This window comes from Camelus dromedarius, chromosome 4 (genome assembly GCF_036321535.1).
Source record: "Camelus dromedarius isolate mCamDro1 chromosome 4, mCamDro1.pat, whole genome shotgun sequence".
NCBI lineage: Eukaryota > Metazoa > Chordata > Mammalia > Artiodactyla > Camelidae > Camelus > Camelus dromedarius.
This window is the reverse complement of record NC_087439.1, coordinates 87,342,935-87,364,550: the sequence shown is the minus strand read 5'-3', so window position 1 is coordinate 87,364,550 and position 21,616 is coordinate 87,342,935. Positions and strand designations below refer to the sequence as shown.

The window sequence follows — 21,616 nt, the reverse complement described above, 5'->3', positions numbered from 1 at the left end:
CTTTGTTTGAATAAAAATGTTTATTTATGAGAACATAGAAAAACAAACGGGTCAGTTTCAGTGAACTCTCTAGGGGTCTCAGCAATAGCTAATTGCTTCCACCCTGGGGCAGTTATAGCCAGCATTTCCCAAGACTACGACTTGGGACTTTTCCAGAGGTGATTGATAGGACAAACTCCAACAAAAGGTTCCAAGTCAAATGAATCTGGATTAGGCAAAGTTAAGTATGTTTATTTATCTCAGGATTACTTAGAATCTTTAATACACTCGTACACAATACGACTCAATACATAAGCAGAAGGTATTTTGTTCAGGGTTTCTCCAGGGTGGGGAGTATTGACCCCTTTTTTTCCTTAGAGTTGACAACCATACAGCCCTGTGAATCTTCCAGTTGCCTCTCCTAAGAGTCTATGATTCAAATGTCGCTCTACCAGAGAGACTGGCCAGCTACCTGGTCTAAATTAATGTCAGACTCGCATCACTTTCGACCCTCTTACCTTTTTCTCCATAGAACTTACTAGTACCTGCCATCCTTACTGTCTGTTTCTCACTCCCCCTTAGAATTTAACGCCCACGAGAATAAAGCCCTGCTTCTCCTCAGCGCTTGCCACGGGATAAATTCTCAAAATATATTTGTTGACCAAGTTTGTTCCTACACCAACATCTTTTGTGTATGGCTTTTGTTTCCACGGCCACAAGATGGCTGCTCTATTTCCAAGCATTATTCTGTCAATGTTCTAGAGAGAAAGAAAGGCGAATGATAAAAATCTTGTGCCTGCTGGGGTCCTCCTTCCTGTCTGGGGAAAAAACCACAGTTTTCCGAGTGGTTTTGCTCTGTAGATTTCTGCTTGTATCTTGTAGTTATATCTGCGTCACCTGAATACCGTGGGCTACAAGGGTTTCTACAAAGATGAGTATTCTCACTGGGCAAACATCATTCTGAACAAATAGGATTTCTGTTAACAAGGAATAAGGCTACACTGGGTATTTTGTATGCCACTAATGGGCGTCGCTACCTGCCCGAGGAGGCTGTGGGTGTCATAGCTTCACTCACGTTACTTGTTTGACTCCCTGGGCATTGGAGTTTGCAATCTTGAACTAGAGATTTCTTAAAGTCATTCCCAGTTTTTAAACTTTGTGATGTTATGATCACTACATTTCCAGCAGATGCCCTTGACTTATCTATAACAGAAGATTTTCATGCATTAAGTTTAAATGATTAATTAATTGATTATTTAAAGGAAAAGAGCTTCCCTTTTTCCTGTTTAAAAAAAAATCCCAACACTTCCAGGTAATGATCAGCTCTGTTCTGAAGTCATTCTGAGTCGTGTTCACTGAAGTAAAACAAATGTTCTGGAACAAGTGAGCGTCCGTCCCCTGGGAAGTTTTGTCATGCAGCCGTCACGAGTCCTAATCACAGTCTCAGGAACAATGATGACGCTGTCACTTGGAGGTCAGGAAGGGAAGCTGAAAGGCTCAGGAATCTAAGCCAGAGCAAGAATGACAGAGGACACAGGAAAAAAAAAAAAAATCACTCTCATAGAAGTAAATGAAGACACACAAAGAAAACACTTTGTGAAAATTGTTGAAAACTGGAACATTTGGTTCTATAAAATATCCTGTCACCTTCTAACAACTTTCCATTTTGCTATTGGGTAAGTGACAAGTTTCACATTGCACAGGTGACCAGTTCCACTAAAGACAGTTGCTTGAGCCTTATCAGTACTGTTTATCAGAGAACGTTGCACTGGGCTAGAAACATTCATTCCAGTCCTAATCTTCACTCCTGGCTGGCCAGGGGAATTCGGGATAGGTCAAGAAGAGACGTTGATATTTACTGAGTGCCTACCTTTTCCACACTAATCATATCATTTATTTTTTTGTGATAACTCTGCTAATCTATTGCAGAAGAGGAAATTGAAGCACAGGGTATAAACTCTGACAAATTACTTGAACCTGCTGCTTTTTCCATTTTCTCTAATCTTTTTGGCATTGGACTGGATGACAAACTTCTTCATTCGTTTAATGATTGCATAATTGTCAGAAAATGACTTCACTTCCTTAATATTCAGTTTTCTCATTTGCAGAATGGAGATAATGAAGTCTACCGTTATATACCTTATAGGAATTTCACAAAAACAAATAAAATGATAATAGGTGAAAGTAAATTTCATGCTGTCAACTCTGTAAAATTCAGTTGATTTTAGGACTTCCCATTTATGCTTTTATTATGTTTTGACAAAAAAAATCTGTAATTCCCTTTTTGATAATTGGTGTGATGTACAAGGCAAAGATTTATTTATTTTTTCCCATAGGGATATTTAATTAGCCCATCACCATTTTTAATCAATGCCACCCTCCCCCCACGCTGTTCCGCATTGCCACCTTTTTAGTGATCGATGATATATGTCTACCAATCTGTCTCGGGATTCTGTTTTTTCCCATTTGTTTGTATATACCCATACTGATGTCACATTATCTTCATTACTATTGATTTTAAATGATCCTTGACATCTGATATTGTAGTAGATTTGTTCTTTTTTCAGATTGCCTTAGCTAGATGTGGCCCTTGACAATATTCAATTTACCAATCCCTAAATATATTTTAATTACTTTAATTACTCAGACTAATGTCTTATTGCTTCCAGTGAGGAGATCTTATATATCTTTCCTTAGATTTATTCCTATGCATTATTTTTAAAGAATTCTTTGTTAATATGATTTTTATTTTAAATTTTACTTTTTTTGCAGCTGGTATGTAGAGATAGATGGAGGGTTTTGTTTGTTTGTTTTTCACATTGACCTTGCATCCAGTACCTTGGTAGATTTACTTATTAATTTTAGTTTGGCGATTCTTTGGACTTTTTAATGTACACATCTATGTTATATGTTAATAATCATAGTTTAAATTTCTTTATTCCTAATTCTTATGACTTTTGTTTCTAAGGCTTGCCTTTCTGCACTGCCTAGAACTGGTAGTCTGTTTTCAGTAGAGGTAGTGGCAATGAATGTCCTTGTTTCATTCTCAATATCAAGGGGGATATTTGCAATACTTGATTAATGAGTGCTGTATTTGCTTAGATTTTTAATAGATATCCTTTATCAGATTTAGGAAGTTCCACTGTGTTCCTAGTGTGCTGAGATTTAAAAAAAAAAAAAAGAAATCTAATTATCTTTTTTAAAAGTCTTTAACTTTTAAATAACTAAATAGCCAAAGAACGTCTATACACACACACACACACACACATATATAGAAAGAGAGAGAGAGAGTTTGCAATGAAAAATATTCAAACAGGCAAATAAAAACTGTAAATAAGGAACATGCATTTCCAGATTGAAAAGATCCATTGACTTTCTTGCACAGTGAATGGAAAAGAGCCCACATCAGTGCACATCACTGTGACATTTCAGAATGCCAATGACAGAGAAGATTCTAAAGATTTACAAAGTAAGAAAGAAAGAAGGAAAGGATGAACCAAGGGCATATATATAAGCTCAGAATCAGACAATCTTTAGATTGTCCAGACCAGCGCTAAAAATAAAAAGATTAAATAAATCAATAAAGTAGTCACTTCAAAATCTTGAAGGAGAATTATTTCCTCCTTGAATTCTATACCTAGACAAACTATCAAGAAGGCATGAGGATAGAATAGAGATATTCAGACTTGCAAAGTCTCCAAAATTTCATCAGTCCCATGTGACTTCTCCCCTGCCATCCCTCTATCCTGCAAAATTATGAACACTTCTTCCCTTTCTTCAAAATTATTACAGCACTGCCTCACATGCAACATTATTTTGTGAAATATAATTAAAAATGAATTATTAGAAACAATAAAATACAGCTCAAATCTTATTATTTGATTCAACAGACATTAAATTTCATATTAATATGATCTGAACAAACCTAAGGATTATAAAATCTATACATATTTATCATTACAAATGAATGTGTATATATATATATATAAATTAAATTGGTAGTCTTCATTAAACTAGAAAATTTTAGTTGTTCCACATTTGTAGCTTAAAAAAATAGTCATTCCTTGTTTTAGACACATACATGTATAGTTTAACCACCCAAGTTTTTTTTTCCAAATTTAATGTTTTTAATTCCACAAATGTGCTCATTTTTTGCTTGTTAATCTATCCATACTAAGTTGGACTAATGGCAACAGTATCCCAGGGTATAATGTATACCTAAAATATTTCTATGTTTTGTTTTAATTACACTTATTGGAGTGAAACTAGTCTCCCAAAATATCTGACAGAAAGGGAAGAAGAGATTTCAAAGCAAATTGGGCATACTAAGGATATTCAGTTACATCGTTTATTTAGAACAAAGCACACGATGCTATATTTTCAACATTCATCTCCTATTTTTTACCAGTTGCTAGTTCCAACAATCTATCATGTGAAGTCTTAAGTTTAAATTATTTTTCAGTGAAAGAAAAGGATTCTGAATCCTTGAATATTCTATTGAGTATATAAATATATATATAATAAAAATAAAAAGTTGTTTTATCAAATTTATGAACAAAGGTGTTCAGTGATAACTTTTCCCAAATGTGCAATTTCAAGATTATCTTCTACTTCACTGATAATTATGCTAAATTATAAAATATGTTTTAACAATCTGCAAAAATTCTCTAAGCTGATCTGCCATTATAAAGTGTCTTACATTCCTCCCTCACATGAGAGTATTAAGGTAATTAAAAGTACTAATGAGAGCAAATAAATAAGGAAGTCTGATTGTTCAGTTTATCATTAAAATTTGAGACCTAATCTATTTTATTATTTTTCAAAAAGTCATGAGGTCAGTAGTCTAAACAGAGCTTTTTCCCTTGAAAACCATTGTACCTCAGCATGGAAGGAAGCTGCTTGCAATCAGTTGTCTTTATTATCCCCATAATTAGTTCAATCAGTTAAAATTTAATACATTAATCTTTGCATGATTCATACCACATAACCTAGCTGACATTTTTTTGGCAGTAAAAATTTCTTGATAAAGAATGCTGTGTTGAGCTCAGATCAAGATGGCAGGGAATAGAAGGACATGGCTCTCATCTCCTCCCACAAATATCAAAAACACATCTATATTCTGGAAATTAAACCTTTGTTTACAAATATTTTCTACCATTCTGTAGGTTGTCATTTTGTTTCAGTTACACTTTCCTTTGCTGTGCAAAAGCTTACAAGTTTAATTAGGTCCCATTTGTTAATTTTTGTGTTTATTTCTGTTGCCTGGGTAGACTGCCCTAGGAGACCACCACTAAGATTTATGTCAGAGAACGTTTTGCCTATGTTTGCTTCTAGGAGACTCATTGTGTTTTGTCTTATACTTAAGCCTTTAAGCCATTTTGAGTTTATTTTTGTGTATGGTGTGAAAGAGTGTTCTAACTTCACTGATTTACATGCAGTTGCCCAGCTTTCCCAACACCACTTGCTGAAGAGACTGTCTGTTCTCCATTGTATGTTCTTGCCTCCTCTGTCAAATATTAATTGACCGTAGGTCTGTGGGCTTATTTCTGGACTCTCTATTCGGTTCCATTGATCCATTTGTCTGTTTTTATGCCTATACCATGCTGTTTTGATTACTTTAGCTCTGTATTATTGCCTGAAGTCTGGGAGGGTTATTCCTCCAGCTTCGTTCTTTTTCTTCAGTATTGCTTTGGCAATTCTGGGTCTTTTGTGATTCCATATGAATTTTAGGATTATTTGTTCTAGTTCTGGGGAAAATGTCATAGGTAATTTGGTGGGGATCACATTAAATCTGTGGATTGCCTTGGGAAGTATGCCATTTTAACAATATTAATTATTCCAATCCAAGAGCATGGGATATCTTTCCATTTCTTTAAGTCATCTCTAATTTCCTTAATCAATGTTTTGTAGTTCTCCATGTATCAGTCTTTCACATCCTTGGTCAGATTTATTCCTAAGTAGTTTAGAATATATAAACAGCTCATATGGCTTAACAACAAAGCAAACAACCCAATCCAAAATTGGTTAGAAGACCTAAATAGACACTTCTCTAAAGAAGGTATACAAATGGCCAATAGGCACATGAAAAGATGCTCAATGTCACTAATTATTACAGCAATGCAAATCAAAATGACAATGAGGTATTACCTCTCAACAGTCAGAATGGTCATCATAAAAATGTCTACAAAGAACAAATGCTGAAGTGGATGTGGAGAAAAGGGAACCATCCTACACTGCTGGTGGGAATGTAAATGGGTGTTGTCACTATGCAGAAATGAAGAACAGTATGAAGTTTCCTTAAAAATTAAAAATAGAGTTACCATATGATTCAGCAATCCCATTCCTAGGCACAAATCCAGAATAGTTGAAAACGCTAAATGGAAAAGATAACATGCACCCCAATGTCTATAGCCGCACTATTTACAATTGCCAAGACATGGAAGCAACCTGAATGTCCGTCAACAGATGAATGGCTAAAGAAGATGTGGTATAGATATATACGATGGGACACTACTCAGCCATAAAAAGAATAAAATAATGACATTTACAGCAAATGGATGGACCGAGAAATGATCTTGTTAAGTGAAGTTAGACAGAGAAAGATAAATACCATATGACATCACTTATAGGTGGAATCTAAAATACGACACAATGAACTTACTTATGAAACGGAAACAGACACAGACATAGAAAACAAACTTATGGTTACCAAAGGGGAAAAGTGGTGGGTGAGGGATAAAATAGGAGTTTAGGATTAGCTGATATAAACTACGGTATTTGAAATAGATAAACAGTGCTCGCTGCGGCAGCCCGTATGCTAAAACTGGAATGATGCAGAGATTAGCATGGCCCCCTACACAAGGATGACACACAAATTCGTGAAGCATTCCATATTTTTGGAACTATATTCAATATCTTATAGCAACCTATAATGGAAAAAAAATATGAAAACAAATACATGAATATGTATGACTGAAACATTATGTCGTACACCAGAAATTGACACAACATTGTAAACTGACTGTACTTCAATGAAAAAAAAAACAGGGTCCTACTGTATAGCACAGGGAACTATATTCAATATCCTGTAATAAACCATAATTTAAAAGAATATGAAAAATAATGTATATATGTGTATGTATAACTGAATCATTTTGCTGTACACCAGAAACTAATACAACATTGTAAATCAGCTGTGTACATAAAATAAAGAATTTAAACAAAAAAAAGCTGTATCACTGATACACATATTAATAGACAATGAAATATCTCATAATTTGTATTCTAGAGTCCAGACCTAGGTGCATTTTTTGAAATAAAAAGCCTTCCCTTATAGCACCATCGTAACTAAATTTCACGTATTCTGAAAGAATTCCCACATTAGCAATCTATCAGTATGTGTCAACTTGCAATAAAAAAATACTTGCTAACTGATTTGTTCTGGGTTGGGCTTTTGTGCTATGGATGTCCCAGTTCCTGAATGTGTTTCTCTGTGGTGCAGTTGTAAAGTGGTCCTTGATCTAGTGTCTTTACCTTCTTAACACAACATTTAGTTTCATACATATATATATATTTCTCTCTTTATATATTTGTGTGTAAACGATGCTTAATTTTTGAGCACTTTATTACTTCATTAGCAGTACATCTGTGCACAGAGCACCACGTGGTTCTCCATATCACCATCAGTTATTTACTTAAAAGGAACAAACTCAATACAGATTCGTAAGCAAATGAGCATGAGCTCTTTTGGTCTTCAATTTCCTCAGAATTCCTTCCCTCTCATCTCTTGGATGACTTCCACTGCCGCATTCAGAAAAGTCGTGGCTCTTCTCAACAAGAAATCCAGTGAAGCTGATTTCATCTTCAGTATTTCACCACTGACAATAATGTGAAGTTTACCACCCTTATTTAAATGATAAGCTGTGTATTTAGAAAAGACTTACTAAAATGAGAACTATTGTAAAGTACCAATTTAAAATTAATGCTCATATTTTTTTCAGAATTGTATGCACTTTTGGGTTACTATTGACTACTTCTAAAATATCACCCAGTGTGACATAATCTTACTGCACCTGTCTCTACGGTGCCTTGCTATTTTGTTTACTAATATCTGAACAGGTCTACAGCCGGATTAAATATGTGAATGGAGTAATGATTTCAAGTTATTATAAAAGCTTTTAAATGCTTACTAGTGATTCTTGTTCTTATCTCATCGCAAAGGATGGATGATAATCTCTGGATCGGAAGTGGTTTGTGGAGCATGGCACTGAGCATGGCTCTGCATCACAGGGTGTATGCCACCAAAACAGCGAGGAAAAGCAAGAAAGGGGAAGACACCAGACATACAGAGATCCAGAATGAGTGAAGCCACAGGACAGTAACTGAGAAACAGGCAGAGAGCACAACTTCTAGATTGGACAGGGACAGAGGACTCAAGGAAGAAGCTGCAAGGGAAAAAGAAACAGTTGCACTGTTGGCTGCCTGCCGCGCTTGACCATGTGACAAAGATTTTTCAAGAGTCTTTTTAACATACTTGGAGAATTTGGAAAGCTTTAATGATAATGACAGAAAGTCATGAAAGCAAATAAAAAAGATACAATTATTAGCTGCAGGAAAAACAACATAAATCATGCTTAAACTGATCATAATGAAAGTATGATATAATTGCATTGGAGGATGTAACTAAGGGATGCAGAGCTTGGGGGATAGAGAATGATTTTTTGTTTTCCAATAGAATGTTATTAGATGATGTCTAAGAATTACAAATCAAGAGGTAAAGGAAAATTTTATTATTTAGAATTATGGAATTGGATAAAAGAGTAAACTGCTTAAGAATTGTCAGTAGTTACTTCTGGAGGGCGGTATACAGAATAGAAGTGAAATAGGAGATTTCTGATTTCAGGATAAAGTTTGTAAAATGATTTGACTTGTAAAGCTCTGCACAAGTATAAAATAATTTAATGAAAGCTACTAGTCTGAGTTAATATTTTTTATTGTTAACTGTATCAAAATTTTGATCTACTAAAATATGTTTCACACAGATTATTTTTCTAAATATATGTGTATGTCGATCTCTATTAACTGTTTAAAATTACTCAATTATCATGACTATATCTAACATTCTAATATAATTTTAAACCATTCTTAAAATTTTTAAAAATTTACCTGAAAAATAAATTAATTCTCATTCCATGGATCTTTGTGTTTAAAGTTCAAGAATTTTGACATTTTAAAAGTTCAATAGGGATTATTGCCTTTCATGCTTATGACTGAAAAGTGGCTCAGAAAACTTCAAATTATCTTTTTAGAAAGTTACCTCACCTCTGAGCAGAAAAACCCCTGCCCTTTAGAGGGAAAGCATTTGTACAAATTTCAAGTAAGAAGAAATGAGGTGAGAGTGGAAAGTATTTGGCAATAATAAATTTTGGCCCTTGCCAGGATTACACTTATTGTGCTTTAAGTTTGCAAAATTTCATATTGTCATGCTTAATATAAAATATAATGATATTCTTTAGATACGTAAGTTAAATTTTACATTAAAGCACATAGAAGCATAGACGAACTTGGCTTCATCAACTTGCTAACAAACTCTGACAAAATCTTTGTGGAGATTTCTTTTCTTCTTATTATTTTAATTACAAGGGTAATAAAAGCGTGAGACAAAGGGCTTAAACTTGGAATGAATGCTATTCATTCTCGCATCAGCCAGATGATCTTTGCTTGTTCTTCAGTCTTCTATAACCCATAACTTTTCAGAAATTCTTATCCATCTAAATAAAGAACTACTCTTTGGCTGCAAGGTAGGGGATCTGCAGTTCCCACTGGAAATGCTACTTGGGATGTAAAGAGAGGGATGCCTGGGAAAAAAAAAAAACATAAGAAAATGCCTTGAGTTATTCTGGAGCAAAATGATATCTATGCTTAAAATGGAGACGAGCTTGCTTTCTTGCAGAATACCTGTGCTCCAAGGAAATCATACCCTCTGTCTGAAGATTCACTGTACGGTTCTTACTGGACTGGAAGCAATTCAGTCTACAGAGATCGAGGCCAGGGGGAAGAAATATGGCATAGAAACCGATTCATAACTCTAGTCATCCATTCCTAAAATGAATGTGCAGATGCTGTCAGGCTAATATGAATATCGGGTCACAAAGTAGCACAAGGAGAACATGTGGAAATGCAAGGGACAGGATGACCTGCTTAGCCTGGGTCATATCATGACAAGTGGGTTTCAGTTTTAGGCTGCTTTGGCAACGTATTGTGACAATGAGACTTTTTCTTCTGGCTACCTGCCCAGGGTACATCCTAGCCCTCTGTTTCTGTGGAGTTGCTGAAGGCTCTGGGTTCAGGTTCACCAATTTAATTCCTACACTTGCATCTTCTTTCTTTCTTTTAGCACCACAAACACCGGAGGGGTAGGCTCCACTTGCTGCTTCAGATCTCTCACCTCTGCTTATTCTTCAGCCCACTGTAGTCAAACATAATGGAAACCACTGTCTCAAAGCCACCAACTATCTGCTGATTTTAAAGGCAAAGATTGCATTTTTGTCCTTATCCTGTCCAATCCCCTTGAAATCATCAAGATTGATGCATTTGTCTCTTCTCTGCAATTGTCTTTAGTGTGGTTGAACTACAGCCTACCATCCCATGTCTCCTCCTGTATATCCCGTTATTTCTTCTCCTACTTTTTCACCTGTTCCCCTTCTGCTTGTCCCATATACAGGGACCCCCTCCCCCCAAGTCAGTATCCATCTCCTTTCCTTCTTCCTTTCTTACACTGTAGCTACAACCTTCACTTTACAGATAAAACTCCAATGCATAGTGTTTACCTTTCTTTGTTTTTCCTCCTCTGCATTTCAATTCTACATGTCTAATTATCTCTTGAGTAGCTCTCAAATTCAAAGAGCACCTCATCAATTTTCATCTTGTTCTTTCCCCAAATGATGTTTTTCTCTTGTGTCCCCCTTATCAACTATGTTTTGGTGTCTTCAGTTCATCATTAGAAGAGTATTTTCCCTTGCCCTCCACATCCAGATGACCTCCTAGTGCTGTCATTTCTACCTCCACAGAGCTTCCCAAATTGTTTTCCTCCATTTCATTCTTGTTGCCATGACATTGGTTCACAATCTATCTTTTAAGCTTTTTAGTTTTTGTTTTTTCTTTTGGAGGGGCAGGGAAGTAATTAGGTTTATTTATTTACTTACTTTTTTTTAGAGGAGGTACTGGGGACTGAACTGAGAACCTTATGCATGCTAAGCATGCGCTCTACCACTTTGAGCTATACCCTCCCCCTCAAGCTTTTTAATAGATGCTTCATTCGTACCCCTTCTCTCCAATCCTATGTTATCACCACAGCCCTTTCTAAAAGCCAAGATCTCTCCATATCATTTTCCTGCTTACAAATGTGCTTTTTCCCTACTTGTTAATAAAATAAGTTAAAAATATAATTTTTAAAAAAACCCTATGTGGTTTAACATTTATCATCATCTGGCTCAGTCTCTTTTTCCAGCCTTGGTATTTGCAATCCCATCTCAGAATTATCAGAACACTAATTTCAGAACTTGATCTTTACATCTGTCTGTTATTTCTCGGTTTATAAATAATAATTAAAGACTTGCTGTATACCAAAATTCTAGGCTGTCTACCAAAGATACATAGTGGACAAGACAAACACATCCCTTAATATTCATAGAGATCACAGTCCTAGTGCAGAAAAAAAGAATCAAAAGAAAGAAAGAAAGAAAAATCAAGTGTACTACATGCTTTGCTAGAGGAAGTGTGAGATTCTAAAAGGCAGCTTACCTCATGCGCATAGTGGTAGTGGTGGGGATATGTTGGGCAGAAAAGTTAGTTACAGAAGTAGGCACTATTTAAATTGGAGAAGATAGGTGAGTAGACCAATTCCTGGCAAAAGAAAATAGCCACAGAAAATATGAAAATGAAAGATGTTCGGTACAGTGACTGCCCAGGATATGAAGGGGAGAATGCTGACTATGGTGGAGCTGGTAGAGTAAGAAAAAAACGCCGGGTGGGGAAAGTCCGTGTAAACCAACACAAGCGCTCTGGACCTTGCGCGATGAGCAACTGGAAGTCTATTTGAAAGAGGACTGTGATCAAATCACATTTGTATTGGGAAGAGTCATCTGGCTGCAGTGTGAAGGGTTAAAAGGAAAAGAGGAGAGGAAGTGGCAATATTTAGCAGCTATTGCTGAAATTCATGGGAGCAACCACACTGGCTTTAATGAGTTCTTTGTTATATGGACAGAGTAAGGTGGACTGGTTTAGAAAACAGTTCAAAGGAATAAAAAAAATCAGGATTTAGTGATTGCTTTATTGTTGGTAGCATATGACTGAGTAGGATGAAGGATGGTAATAGGGAGGGGATATGTAAGTCTGGAACTCAAAACAGGGACCAGGGACTAAGGCGCAGATTTGAAATTTGTCAGCATGTCGGTTTAGCTAGAACAATGGAAGTAGATCAGAGTGCTCAGGGAGTTTGCATACAATGAGTGTAGTACCTAAGAGGACCTCCAGTGATGCCCAGCTTTTATGTAGGGTTGAAAGAAAACAATGGCGGTCCTAGGAATGTCAGATAAGCTTATTTAATAAAGAAGTCAGAAATGTCAAACACAGCCTAGGGGAGAAATGAGGAATACTCTTTTGGGGGTAAGGGAGTATTGAGTGTCAAAGATACCATTAGTGAGCTTGATGAAAGCACTTTTAGCAGAGCATTGAGCGGGAGGCTGCATCTCTGTCTTCATTCACCCACCTTCACGTCCGTCTCCTGGGCGAGCCAGGGAGGTGAGAGCCCCGGCCCTGCTCGGGGCGGTGGCTGTGGGGAGGGGCAGTGGCTGTAGGCTACTACGCTTTACTTCTTTTTCCGAGCATAAGTACAAGCCAGTTTTGACATTTCTGTTTTGTTGAAATCCCAGATACCCTCTGAAAGCCTGCGGCGGCAAGGCCTCCTTGCAGGTGCGACTGCCTTGGGCCCCCTGCTGCAGCCAGTCATCCCATGCCCCGTATTCTTCTAAGGACAGAACTACTTGCCACCTCCTCTCTGTTGAAACCCCGTTCGGTTTGAAGAAACAGATCAACTATCACCTCCTCCTAAAGACATCCTCACTTCACAAGAGAATGACTTCTCTTCAGTATTCCTGGAAGGTTTTGTATATAAATCCCTGAAGTATTGAAAGCATTCTGCTTAAGAATGTCATTACATATGTAGATCTGTCTTCCCCTCTTGGGACAATGTCTCGTTCATCTTTATACCACAGATTTCCCCCCATGAGTTGAGGTATTTAATCCTTGTTTAAGGAATTAAATCAAAATGTTTATATACCATTGTGTGTCTGATTGCAATTGATTATTTTTAAAGTCCAGACAGTATTTCATGATGGAGAACTACATTTTCGTAGAGAAAAAAAATACAAGACAGTTGAAATTACTTTTGCTCCTTCTTCAAACTGTGAAGGTTGCTACCGTCAGGTGCAGTTCTGAATCAAGTAGCGTTCTACTCTTTGTGTCTGAGGGAGGCTTAGCTAAAACTTTCTTGCATGTAGAGGAGAGAGATAGATTCCATAAATAATATTTTGTGACTATAGCCTGTGAACAGCATTCCAAAAAGTACCCAGTAATCTTGAGGCTGCCTATAAACTGGGTTTGCTTTGGACAAGCAGCTTACATCATATAACAAATAAGAGACTTGCTACCAGGAGCTATGGTCTAATTTACAATCTTCACCTAAGTAAAGAGATTCTAAAGTAGTGCTTATATGAGGTTTATCCCTGCCAATTTTCTGCCTTTAAAAGATATAATTTTATTTATATGGTTGGAGACCTGGAAGACTTCTGTTTAGTACTTTAAGCTGATTATTGCCAATGTAATGTTGGATTTTTGACATGGTTTCTTCTCTGCAGTAGAGTAACATTTGAAATAAGTATCAGTTTTCAAGTGTCAAATGAATTCTCAATGTGCATGAATATCATAAAATCTGAATATCAACTTAAAATTTATAACTTCATAATGTAGCCAATAGCCTTAAAGGAGTTGTGGATTTCAGGATTTTTTTTCCCCGTTCTACCCCCAGTGTTGGCTATCCGTGAGCAAATTGATACTTGGCTGAAGACTTGATGAGAACAAGTAATGCTGGAAAGTGCTAAGAACTCTTGAAGTGTGTCCATGCTTTAATTGCTATTTGACCTCATTCGTCTTCCCACCAGACAGAGCACAGAGCAAATGATACGATGGATGTCAAATGCAGATTCATAATTCACCACAGTTAGGAAGACTTAACAATGGTACATCTTTAAACTCAATGAAAATGCCCAAGCAGATCAACATCTCATTTAGTAGAGTCAGTGCTAATATAATGGAATGTTTTCTTCAGTGTATTCAGTGAAGCAGAAGAAGGGCTAAAGTCCAATTATTTCTTATGGTGATGGAGGTCAGTATGCTCACAGATGCACAAGAGGACATGAATCAAATTTGTGTCCTTTCCTGTAGAGTTTGTGTATTGTGTGTGTGTGTGTGTGTGTGTGTGTGTGTGTTTGTGTATGTGTGAGAGAGAGAGAAACTGAGAAAGAGGAGTGACTCCAAGGAAAAAAAATCTATCTTTAGGTATTAAAAATAGTTTAAATTTCCTCAAGTGTTTCACGAGGAAAAAAAGCGTCATTGGAAAAACAATACTTCTTTGTGTTAGGGTTATGATAATATATTTTAATGAATGAGTTCCCTGTTATTAAAGCTTTAAGCAGAATATTAAGGAAAAATTTAATAAAGTGGAATCATTTCTTCAAACTAAAAATGAACTTTGCTCATGTTGGTTCACAATGGAAAAATGACAATAAGTATTTTAGACATCTTTTTAAATGGTTCATTGAGAGTTTTCCATGAATAAATGGTTTCTTTCATGTGTCTAAATTCACTGCCAAATATTTGGGACGGGACACCTGGGGCATTTGCTTCCTCTTTGGGCCCAGGCCTCCTTCTCAATTCACATACTGTTGACCCAATCAGTTCCATCTGTTCTAGTAAGAACCCACATGTGGCCAAATTCAGAGAGAAAAAACTTGGCACTGGTGTCCACAGCTTCACTTCCTGCTTCATTGACCCCGCTCCATGGTTCCCCTCTAAAGCTCCATCCTTTCAAGGATCTCAGGCATTTCTTGATCTCCTTCTGTTATTCTTCACTAAGCTTTCAGTGGTTTCCAGTCATTTAGGGCTCATTGTGATGCTTGTTTTACGGATTTTTTTCAATGTCTTTGTATTTCATCCAAGCTCTGATTGGAGCATGAATGGCCCTGCCGCGCTTTATGGGATTTCCAGGCATCACTGTGCAGGTGAGAAAGCAATGGTACCGTCCTGGCCCTCAGAGATGGTACCACACAGGTCTGTCCTGACTCCCAACCTATCTATGGACATTCTGGTCCACATGCCCTAGGACTCTCAGTGCTATTGTCTCCTTTAACTTCTAGCCCTTCTGTATTTCTTCAGTTAACTTTGATAGGTTCTCTGTGGTCTGTAAATTATATAAAAATTCATGCATTTCTGTTTTTCGCTATATGATGTATATTTTAAGGTGAGAGGGATCTTCTTAGTTTTTCTTGTAAAGAACCTGCTCTTTGATTCCATTTGTACCCATTATTCAAACTTAGCTGTGTTCTGTGGGATAAAACCAACCATTAGATCCAACGTGGGTCTGATGACAGGGTCTTTTCTCCTGTTTTTAAAAAGTGTGTGCACAGAAGTTTTATGGGTTTCACCTCTGTTACTACTGGGCATGATTCTGCTGAAGCCACACTTATTTTGCAAGTCAGCGAGGACTTCTCCAGCACTGGGTTGGAGCTGCATTGGTAACTTTGCTCTAAATTTCCCCTTTAACGGAAAAAAAACATGGAAGGAAGGCAGAGGAACATAAATCTTGCAAGTTGCTTTTCCAAGACCAGCCAGAACTAGCCCGAAATGAGCACAGTGTATGCTGCTGGAGGCTGTATTCTCCTCATTCCGATTTCAACAAGTAGTTGCCAGCCAGAGGAGCGTTAGAAGGTAAAAGGGGATCAACCAGTTGTTAATCCAGTTGTGACTTTGGTTTTGGGTTCCTTTCTTCAAACGGCCGAGCCATGCTTTGTTCTGTGATTGAGTGCCTTTGTCCTAACAGAGCTTCTCATTTTGTACCTTTCACCATTGTTTTTGGCCACAGACCAAGCCTCACATCTTCTGGTCACAGAATTCCTTTCTGCAGGCTCCTCTGAAGGCTGAGGCTCCGTGTAACCTAAGACGCCTCGATTTCCCTGCAGACAGCACATTAAAGCGAGGTCTGTTGGCCAGCTGCAGAAACAGGTGTTTTTCTCCTTTCATTCACACCCACCCCCATTTATTTGTCTGAAGAATTCCTCTTTCAGGGCTGTTCACAAATGCTGAAGGAACTGGGCAGATTGCACTGGCGGTAGAGTCTGGGATTAAAATGCTTCACCTGCTTAGCAGTCCGGCCCCATAAACGGTGCTTCCAGATGCAGCGCACCATGGTTCTGTTGTTTTGCTTGCCCCTTGTTAATGAGCGGGAGGGGATGCAGGCATCTCGGAGGCCCACCACACCGTGTGTTTACCGACTCAGATTCCATCTCTGCTCTTTGGAGAAGGCTGACTCATGCTGCTTTCTGAGAAACTGGAGAAGTTAAGTAAATGCTATGATTATTGTCCTTTTTTTTTTAATCCATGGAGCAGGGTCATGAAAACCTGAAGCGGTTTAGTCCTATTGAATTTAATGTTGGTAGGGCTAACCCAGATCAATTTTTTATAGCGCTATTGTATAGATGCAAAGGGTCAAATATCATAGGGTTTACTACCAAATCTGCTGTTACTTCAGATACGTCCTGGGAGATGGTTGTGATTTTCTTCGGAGAACAAGCTTGTAGTCTGAGTGGGCTGTGGAAATGTCGTCTTTCTAGTAGAGAGTGCCACAATCTACTATTACCTCTTCTGATACTGGCAAATCTAAATTGCAGGAATTTGACTGTGAAAATCCCTGTTTGAGTTGCCTCAGAATTTTTTCACCCCATAAGCATATTTCACATGCAACCCTCTGGGCCTTCTCTCACAAGCTTTGGTCACTCTGGTTTTTCTTTCCTTTGCAGGATTTGGGGTGAACTGGAATATATTTCAGACTTAATGTAAAGGCTGTTTAATGCAAATGAATATTATAAGTTATTAGCATAAGATATTGCTTTTTTGATTTAGGTAATACATTATAAATAAATACATATTGTCAGTGAAACTATGAGACTAACAGGGTGACTATGAGTTAATTTAATTCTAACATTCAGAATTATCCATTTTAAGATGTTGCAAAGGACATGGGCCACAGAGGAGAGTCTAACCCATTCCCTGCCTTCTAGAATTCCTGGGAGCTGGTTCTTAAGGAAAATGGTAGAGTCTTCATTTAAATGCCCTCAGGCTGTCAGCATCTTTGGACATTTCCTCTCTTCCTTCAAGCAGGAAATCAAAGAAGTAGGCTGGTTGCAAGACTTCATAGGTAGCCTCCCACCATACTGTTACCTTCGACCTTTCAAAAACGTGTCTTTGCTATGTTTGCAAACCCCAGACGCTGTCTCAGAATGACCTGTGTTCCAACCACAAATATTGCTAGGCACGTGCTGAGCATGCTGAGTTCTTCTGGACCGTGGTGCTTTTGCACAAGACATTTCCTCTGCCTGGACTCCTTCCTCGTGCTCTCTTTTTTTTTTTTTTTTTTTTTTCAAGCTTGGTTAGTTCCTGTTTTCTCTGTAGCCCTAAAAGCGAGCCTCTTTTTGTTTGAGAAAACTTCCCAACCTTTCCTAAGCAGCGCTGGACACTTCCTTCTCTCTTGGTCTCTTTCCCACACCTCATTTTGTCATGCATCACATGATTTTTGTTCTGATCTTTGCCTTGAATCAATTGTTTTATGTATCTCACTAGACCTTGAGTTCCTTGAAGTAAGGACTGTATCTTATTCATCTCTGTGAACCTAAGTCTTTCTTTACACCCTTCCCTTCTGACTTTTCTCCCATGCTACTGCCTGTCAGAGTCCCATGCATGCAGTATGTGCTCAGTTAATATTGATTAACTTAATGAGTGCACATAGCCATACTTATAACTGGTCTTGAACAGTTTGGGAACACAAAAGCAGCCTCTAAACCTGGAAAGGGGACAGTGAATGAGGGACTTAAATAAGGGAGGCTCGTAACTTCAGCTACTAATTTTTTAGGACCGAGTACAAATTGGCTAAAATAAACTAAGTCATGTGTTTCGCCTAACTATTACCTTTCATCTACTTATTACTACTCTGTTCCAAAGGGGCACATGACAAGTGAGGCAAGTTGGAAAGTCACAGTATGACATCCTTCCCTCTCCAACAACTGTGATCATGGTCCCTTTTACCTAGAGTTTCATATATAACATGTCCAAAAAAAACTGATCTTTGCTGTAATAAAAGCAGTATTAACACATTGGTGTACATATATAAATATCAAAGAACACAATGTGTGTGTGTGTGTGTGTGTGTGTTTACTTTGTGGAAGGTAGTTATTTCTAAATCTATTTTCTTTTGTGCTGATCTGTTTCTTCTTTCTTTTTTCTCCTTCTATTCATCTCACAGAGCTATTGGCAAACAGTTCCAGGCAAGGTTCTGAGCACTGTTAAAAATCCTCAAAACAACCATATAACGGGGATGCTATCAAATCCCGGTTTTATAGCAGAAGAAACTGACTCAGAGAGATCGAGCAACAAGCCCCAAGAGCAGACAGCTGATAAGGGACAAAGGTGGGATTCAAGCCCATTCAGGCTGGGTCCAGAGTCATGCCATGATACAGTGTCTCTTCTTCAGAACTCGACACCAATCTTGTACAAAGGGAAAAGTATTTATAGGGAAGGAAACTGAGCAGTTAACCCCTTGGAAATGCCCCATAAAAGAATCAAGAGAAATAATAATTGTTTAACTTATAGTCCCAGAACCTGGTAAACTTTTGAATGTTCATACAATGTGTACCTCCGACTAAATCGGTGAATATTTTCTGAAGTCGGTAACTTGTTCCATAAATTGGCAATGATCTGACTACGTAACCCACGTACAGCGTCATGGTGTAGGGCCTAACTGCCCGAGAACTTGAAGTCAGGATACACTTACAGAGTGAAACTATTTCTGTTGTTGTTGTTTTACTCTTTCATTCCTGCATGAAAAAAAATAAAATTCCAGGCTATCTATATATTGTATTTTTCCCTAGAAAGCAGAGATCATGAAGATAGATGTTAGCTGTCAGAGAAGCCACCAATGAAGCTGATGTTCTTTTACCATGATATTGGAGAAGAAAAGCTATCAATTAAAACCCAGAGATTCAGAATTTCTGATTCCAAGTCTAATGAGATGTTCAAACTTGAGTGTGGCCCTTGGGAAAGCCCTGATTTCTGAGAGATAACTCTGTCTCATGGGGGATCTGGAATAAAATCTAGCAGACATGTTCATTCAAGTTGAATGGAAAACACAAAAGGGAGTGTTGTGTGGAGCTCACACGTCTGGCAACAAAAGATTGATTCACTCTATGTATGAAAGATTGGCGTGAGTGTCCTTACCATAGTTGCCTACTAATTGGTTTATAAAGAAGGTCCTACACGTTAATATTTCTCTACTTGCTTGAATATAGTTATACATTCCTAAGTAGAAAGCCCACAAGTTAAATATGTATGGACACTCCAAAACACATCAAATAATGTTTTTACACCTATCTGTCTATCTATCTAATCATTTCCTAAGAAACAGTATTGTGCCTAATTTGAGTAGAATACTACATTTTTATTTTATTTTTAAATTTAGGTATTTCCAAAGATGATTGAGTATTAATTTACTGGGAAATTATTATACTCCTTTTTTGGAATAAGCTTGTCTAAATCTGTGGCATGAAATGCACCCATTTCTGACAGGATTCCTTTCATCATACTCTCGTTTTATGAAATTTCATGGCATCATCACATGACTGAATAAATCACTCTCCACCGAGAGTCTAATTTCCCGTAGTCATAATTCTTAACTATTTTTCAGACTTTTTTCAGCAGTTTAAATTTTGTAAGATTATCAAATTTATTATTTTACTGATGGGCAGAATTTTACCTGAACTATCTTAAAAGTGCCTCTTTTCAATTAACAATAAAAGCTACAGCAATGAAAGGGATCTATTATATAACTCCTTAGGGTGGCTCCCTCTCCTGTTAACTAACTCAAATTTTCAGGAAGCTTGAATTCCTCCAATGCCATTTTAATGCCATTTTTTCTCATTCTGTTTCAGTGGCAACGAAGAACAGCTGGCCACCATCCTCTGTGATAATAACCTTCATATAGTCGAAACTGGAATGGTTTTGGACATGGCGCTTACAAACACATCTCCCTGCGAAATGATGTAGCCTATTTGGTATTTCCCCCTGTAAATAGCTAGATTCCTTATAGCCGACCCGTCCAGTGAATATCAGATTTTAGCTCTGTTCAGTATAATGTGAGCATTTTCTGCCTTGTCTATTCAGGAATGTCTTCTGAGAGGGTTTCACAAGAAAATTTATTGTGTTTAATTTATGACATACAATGTAAGAAGAATGGAATGCTTTTCTATTAGGATTTGCATTGATAATGAAAGGTTACCATAGTGCCGGTCTGCTTTTTACCAAATTTGCCAAATTCTGAAGGCGATGCCAATTAGAAGGCAGTAATGCTTTTCACTGCAACAGATTGAGACCAATACTTGCTGGTGGCACCCCATCACGGTTGGCCGGACCCACTTCTCATTGGGAAGAAGGCAAACGCTAGATCATATAGTGTTTACGAAGTGATATCAATCGTTCCAAGTCATAGCCACACCCCAAGAAAGCTGAGGAAGTGATTCAGTTACTCTTAGGTCATCCTTTCTACTAGTAGCAGGGGAGCCAAATGTCTGAAAACGCTCACATTTTGCTCTCTTTAGGAAAAAACAACATTGATTTTAGAGGCTTTTGTTATGGCGGCCAGGGGGATTTTCCCACTGCAGCACAGAGGAAGCTGGGTTTGGATTGGGAAGCCAGACATTTCTTGGCCTGAATTTCTCACTTGAATGGGATTCGAGTGTGCCCCCTCCTCACCCCTCCTACCCCCAAGCAGCTAGAAGCCCCACCTCCTCCCTTGGACCATATGGGGAAGCTGGCTCAGTGGCTGTTATTCTACTGACTCCAAGTTCACGCAGCTGTTCATTCCCTGCTTAATGTACCGGTAATTACAGCAATGCGCGCTTCTCTTTTTCCAATCATGTAACTTCTTCTAATGGAAAATGATTTGTTTTTAACAACTTCCATGCATTCTGTGCTTTAATAAGAAAGGGTGTCTTCTGGCATTGAGGGATTCAATCCTCTGTAAAAAAAAAAAAAGTTTTGGTATCAGTTCTCAGCTCCATAGGAGGGCTCAGTGGGACAAGCCAAAACTGGGGGGAGGTGGGACTTAAGTGGGTGTAACTAACTTGATATGAATAGGTCAGCTGGGAAACAAAGCAAGCTCATAGTCTTCTGCACATGGAAGTGGTGAAAAAGCATTAAAAAAATGTGAAACTGGGAAAAATCAAAAGTACAAATTGAGCTCTGCTTTCATGATCCA

The 21,616-nt window shown here is 37.7% G+C and overlaps 1 non-coding gene across 1 annotated transcript; it reads left to right on the top strand.

Annotated features, from left to right (window-relative positions):
• The first annotated feature begins 6,772 nt into the window (after positions 1–6,772).
• Positions 6,773–6,877, top strand: LOC116153215 (U6 spliceosomal RNA). The gene has a single exon (XR_004137001.1). It is a non-coding gene; the product is annotated as a U6 spliceosomal RNA (small nuclear RNA).
• Positions 6,878–21,616: the final 14,739 nt, after the last annotated feature.